Source organism: Physeter macrocephalus, chromosome 21 (assembly GCF_002837175.3).
Source record: "Physeter macrocephalus isolate SW-GA chromosome 21, ASM283717v5, whole genome shotgun sequence".
Lineage (NCBI taxonomy): Eukaryota > Metazoa > Chordata > Mammalia > Artiodactyla > Physeteridae > Physeter > Physeter macrocephalus.
Window position 1 is genome coordinate 5,874,902 of NC_041234.1, and position 6,136 is coordinate 5,881,037.

The window sequence follows — 6,136 nt, forward strand, 5'->3', positions numbered from 1 at the left end:
ACACCTGCAACTGGACTTCTTTCAACTGTCACTTAGCATGGGTTACCAATATGTTCTTGTTATTGTATGCATGTTTTCTGGATGGGTTAAAGCTTCTCACATGCTGCAAGGCTGGAGCTCTGACAGTGGCAAAGAAACTGTTAGAAAATGTGTTTGCCACTTGGGGTATACCTTACACAGTCTCCAGTGATAAAGGCACCCACTACACTGAGCAAATCATACAAGCCTTAACAAGAACCTTGCAAACTTCTTGGAATTATCACTGTCCCTGTCACCTGCAATTATCAGGTAAGGTCAACAGAGCTAATGCAAAAGCTGGATTCAAGCGGAACAAGAATTAGTAACATGGGACTGATGAGGATGATTATAATTTTTATGACTTTGTGTTTAAAATATTGCTGGTTCTTTAATGTTTTTTCCAAGTTTAAAGATATATTTTCTCTTAAGCTACTCAACAATTTGGTAAGATATACTTTTCTAAGCCAAGATGAAGCATTTACTTTTTTTCGTTACCTGGTCCCTCCAGAATTCAGAAACTCTTGATGAGTATTCTTATTTTCATACAATAAGACACAATAGCACACAATTGAAAACAGTATGCAGACTTTGACGGCAATGGTATTGCAGGTAAAGTGTGAGACTCCTTATGAAAAGTTCCAACGAAGTCATCTTCAAAAGAACTTAAATGGTCAGTATTTTTCTTTATTTTTAAAATTAATTAATTAATTTTTGGCTGTGTTGGGTCTTCGTTGCTGCACATGGGCTTTCTCTAGTTGCAGCGAGTGGGAGCTAGTCTTTGTTGTGGTGCTCAGGCTTCTCATCACAGTGGCTTCTCTTGTTGTGGAGCATGGGCTCTAGGCACGTGGGCTTCAGTAGTTGTGGCGTGCGGGCTCAGTAGTTGTGGCTCACAGGCTCTAGAGCATAGGCTCAGTAGTTGCTGTGCCCAGGCTTAGTTGCTCCGCGGCATGTGGGATCTTCCCGGACCAGGGCTTGAACCCGTGTCCCCTGCATTGGCAGGTGGATTCTTAACCACTACGCCACCAGGGAAGTCCATCAGTCACTTTTCTTGCTTACATTACTTACATAAATAATCAGGCAAAGTTTAATAAAAGCAAATTAGTTTTACAGTGATTATCTTTGGTAAAAAATGGGGGTAATTATAGGAAGAAAAATCATGTTTATACCTTTGTAAATATTAGATTCCAGTCCTGTTAGTTGTCTCTGAGTTTTTCTTATTTACCTGTAAACTGAACTGGATCCTGAATTTCTCTAGTTTCCTCAAACATCTGGCTACAACTCACCAAACTAACATTTCCAATTTTCTCCTGCCCTTCTGATTTAGAATCACTAAGAACAAAGACTGCCCTTAAATCTCCTTGGAAAGGACTGTACCAACCAGGTCTTCGTCACTACCCAGATGGCAGTCAAACTTCAGGGACTTGAGACTTGGGGACGTATCTCACAGCTGAAGAAGACCCCACCTGACACCTGGTCCTGTACAAACATTGGAGACCTCCAAGTCAAATCAATGAGGATGAGAAGTAGCTGACATCAATGTGGATGGCTTCTTCCCAAGATGCTAGATGAAGACTTCATACTTTAACTAAACATGAAACTCTTCTTCTTCTTTCCTTTACTCTGGCACTGACCTGGAAAGGTAACGCCCTCATCTGTATCTTCCAGGCCATTGCTAAGGGGAGGGGGACCCTCTGGAATTTAGAATGACTCTTTATTTCAGGCTAGGAGATTCTTTTCCCACATGCATCACAAACCTGAATGACCCCTGGCTCGAACAGGTAAATGCAGCAGTCCCTGTGAATGATTCCATTAACAGTATTTCCTTAACAGGAATGGTTTGTGCCCTGCAAGTCTTGTCTTTGTCTGTGCTAGTTATCATTCTCCTTGGCCCTATGAATGCCTTGACGGTTGGTGCACAGCTGGGCTATGCCTCTGGGTTATCTAACTGTGCCCTTAACTGCTAAAAAGGACCTACCAGGAGACATTCATGATTCAGGAATCATTTCCTTTGGCAAGAGCCCTACTTCCCTGGTTAGGAGTAAATATAAACGAGACTATGATTGGAAGTCTCTCTTTCACTCTTGAAAGTATTGTAGAATCCACGGCTAAAGCATTAGCTTTCCAACAAATTCCTTAGGCTCTCTGGCCAAGACTGTTTTTGATAATAGGATAGCCCTTGATTATCTTTTAGCTAAACAAGGTGTCTGTGCTGTGGCCAGAATTGTTATCCCCAGACTGAGTTCACCTCTTGGTGGGTGTTGACCCAAAAAAACATAACCAAGTCAAAGATACAGGAGAAGGAAGTGACACTGAAAATTCAGCCTCTGTGCACTGGTGCCAAATCAAATCTCAGAGACAGAGTTTTGGGTGAAGTAGAAAAGAATAACTTTATTGCTTTGCCAGGCAAAGGTTGAAACAGTGGGCTAATGCCCTCCAAACTGTGTGCCCCAGGGAGTTCCCTGGTGGTCCAGTGGTTAGGACTTACCGCTTTCACTGCCATGGCCCAGGTTCAATCCCTGGTCGGCAAAGGAAGATCCTGCAAACCTTGCAGCAGGACCAAAATAAAAAGTAAACAAACAAAAACTCTGTGTCCCAACCGGGGGGATTTGGTGAGTAGTTTTATAGCAATGGTTCAGGGCAAGGTTGCTGATAAGGATCAGGGTGTGTGCAGGGACTGCATTCCTTTAATCTGGCCTCAGGTGGCCTCCTGATGAGCTCCTGTGGTTCTCAGGTTATCAAACTGTGACCTCCTCTCTGGAATGAAGAATGTTTCATCAAGTAGTTAACATCTTCCATTTGTTAGGGGTTTTAGTTCTGCAGAAGAGCTCAAAGATATTGTTATGTGTATCCCTTGAGGTGGAACCAGAACCTTGCCCCAAGGCTGAACTGTTTCTTTACTGCTCCTCCCTTGTCTCTGCATTCCCTCTCTTCACTGATTAGCAAATGTTTGAACCTGCCCTTTGGAACCCAGGGAAGGTCACCGGAAGCTGAAGACTATTCCCTATAAACAAGAAACAGGGGACCCAGAAAGGCTTCCATGCGTAGAAGCCCCACAGGGTCCTGCTCCCTTCCAGAAAGATTTATTACTTGCAGCAAGTAAGGAGAACAGCGGGGATCTTTCCCAAAGCAGTGTCTCCCCCAAACACCAAAACTGGGGAAGTTTTAAGCTAAGGGTACATACATATTCATGAAGGGGCTTGAGCAGAGGAGGATTCAGCATAGAGTTGGGGCAAAGGTCAACAGAGTCCAAGCTTTGTTGATTGAAGTCACGAGGGTCAGAAAAGGTCAACTCCTTATTTCATCCTCCACCTGAGTGGGGGCCTTAGTTTCCACAGGACTCAAAGATATGTATCAGATTGTTATGTATATGCCTTGAGGGGGAATTAGGACTCTGTTTTATCTCTGAACTATTGTTTCTTGACTGATTTTCCTTTGTTCCTGCATTCCCTTACTTCCTTTAAGATCATTAATTACTGAGACCTCTTCAAGGACAACCATTGTGGCCAGGCTTAGATAACAAAATGCTTAGGCCAGAAATGTTTCTTTTATGTCAAGAAAGCCGTGCCTGGTTCTCTTTCTCCTGGGACCCCCTACCATAACTGCTTACATCTTGTCCACTGAAAAAAAAAATTGCACAACCTAAAAGTTGAGAATTATGTTTTATTCTGTACAGTTTCTAAGGACTTAAGCCCAGAAGACAGCCTCTCAGTACTGAGGGACTGCTCCAAAGAGGTAAGGGAGAAACCAGGATATATAGGAATTTTTGCAACAAAAACCAGGTAGTTGAAACTTCAAAAGATGACTGTTAATTAAGGAAAGCCACACATCCCCAGTTAAGGAATTTAGCGCTTTTCTATTTATGGGAAGATGCAAGAGTCTGGGCTCTTTGAAATCATTCCTTTGGTATACACCTTAACTATTTAGGGCTAGTATCTTGTTTTTCTCCATCCTGAATCCTCTGAGGGCACACAGTCCAAGTGGCTGCAGTGGCTGATGGCTGGATGGCCTCAACATTCTTTGTTTACTGATAAGGCAGGCGACATTCTTTGTCCACACCCTGGATCAATATTTCTGGGGAAGTTGAAATTCAGTTATGTAAGATCACTGAACAAGCCATGTGGCTTAAAATGGGGTCCTTCAATGGGGTCTTTCTTTGGTTTGGGTCTTAGGGATGTGGGTAAAAAATGTTGTCCGCCATCTCAGCAAACAAAGGATGTTGCGGCCATCAAGCCGTCAGCCACTGCCACCACCCCTGAAGGTGAGCCTGGGGGAACTCAGGATGGAGACCAACAGGATTCCTGCTGCCAAGCCGTCAGCCACTGCAGCCACCCCCAACAGTGTACCCTGAGGGGACTCAGGATGGGAAAGCACAGGATCCTGGCCCCAGATAGCTGAGGCGCATAGCAAAGGAAGGATTTCAGTGAGCCCAGACTCTTGCATCTTCCCATACATAGAAAAGCGCTAAATTCGTTAACTTGGAATGTGTGGGTTTTTTGAATTAACAGTTATCTTTTAATGTCCTGACTACCTGTTTTTTGTCACAAAACTCCTATATCTCCTGGGTCCTCCTTACCTCTTCGGAGCAGTCCGTCAGAGCTATCTAAGAGGCTACCTCTAGGGCTTGAAGTCCTCAGAAAGTCCACCAAATAAAACATAATTCTCAACTTTTAGCTTGTGCATTTTTTTTTTTTTTTTTTTGCATTACGTGGGCCTCTCACTGTTGTGGCCTCTCCCGTGTGGAGCACAGGCTCCGGACGCACAGGCTCAGCGGCCATGGCTCACGGGCCCAGCCGCTCCGCGGCATGTGGGATCTTCCCGGACCGGGGCACGAACCCGTGTGCCCTGCATCGGCAGGCGGACGCGCAACCACTGCGCCACCAGGGAAGCCCTGCATTTTTTTTTTTTCAGTCAATAGGGACTCCAAAGTGTACTCCTAATATAGGAAATTATCCTGCTTATGGTTATCATAATGTTTTCCCTAGCATTGTATCCTCTCAAAAGCTTTAAATGCATGTCCACAGCCACTAACCACCAGGCAAATGATCTCCCTAAGACAGGACTGTCAAAAAGGGAATGAAGAGAATGTCAGATTTAAGGATTATGAACCTGGAACCGTGACCTGTGACTGTCACGGGGTTATTAAAAAGTCATGACCTATGGATACCACACCAAGGATCAACAAAGCTGTGGGAACTACAGAGCAGTAGCTGAGAGTGGTGCTAATGCCTTAAATTTTTATCACATCTCTCCCTTAGGGAGAGTTTGATCAGAAGGGAATTGTTAAAAAGAAATAACAAGCCCGAAACGGAATCATTTGCCCCCAGGGATAAAAGCAAACCAAGACTTACTTGCAGTTTCAATCACTTCCAGGAACGTGACCTTTAAGTAGACAATCTGAAATTTCTTGATCAACAGTAGTGAGGTAGGTAATCTGCACGATAAAGACCCCTGCTGTTCCCTTCACCCCCAAAAGAAGATGGCCTGGCCTGAAACAATCCTTTCTTTGCTTTTGCCAATGCCTTCTTGCCCAACCCGCCTCTACCTATAAAAACCTTCCATTTTGTACAACCCTTCACAATACCCTTCTGTTTACTTGATGGGATGCTGCCAGATTCATGAATCATTGAGCACAGTCAATTAGATCTTCATATTTACTCAGTTGAATTTTGTTTTTTAGCAGAACTTAGATGAAGCCTTTCTTCCTGGAACCCCCTCTCTAAAAATGTTGTTTTTTATCTAGTCTTTCCGGAGGTGAACCTGAACTTGACTAGCGTGGCAAAGGGTCCTCCCCAAGGTATGGACTATAGATATGAGTTCCATGTAAATTATATGGCTATAAGAAAGTCACTTAAAAAAAAAAAGAGAAAGTCACTTAAAAAACTCTTGTGGGGCTTCCCTGGTGGCGCAGTGGTTGCGCGTCCGCCTGCCGATGCAGGGGAACCGGGTTCGCGCCCCGGTCCGGGAGGATCCCACGTGCCGCGGAGCGGCTGGGCCCGTGAGCCATGGCCGCTGAGCCTGCGCGTCCGGAGCCTGTGCTCCGCAACGGGAGAGGCCACAACAGTGTGAGGCCCGCGTACCACAAAAAAAAAAAAAAAAAAAAAAAGAAAAGAAAAAACTC

General features: G+C 44.4%; 1 long non-coding RNA gene across 2 annotated transcripts in view; it reads left to right on the plus strand.

Moving 5' to 3' along the window:
- Nucleotides 1-6,136, plus strand: part of LOC129391754 (uncharacterized) — a 15,322-nt gene continuing 9,186 nt past the window's right edge. Inside the window, exons 1-4 of one of the 2 annotated variants that reach the window (XR_008616418.1) lie at nt 1-288; nt 527-688; nt 1,343-1,657; nt 5,759-5,812. This is a non-coding gene — a long non-coding RNA (uncharacterized lncRNA). Of the gene's footprint in view, nt 689-1,342; nt 1,658-5,758; nt 5,813-6,136 lie in introns of both variants that reach the window. The other variant, XR_008616417.1, reaches the window with a different exon arrangement.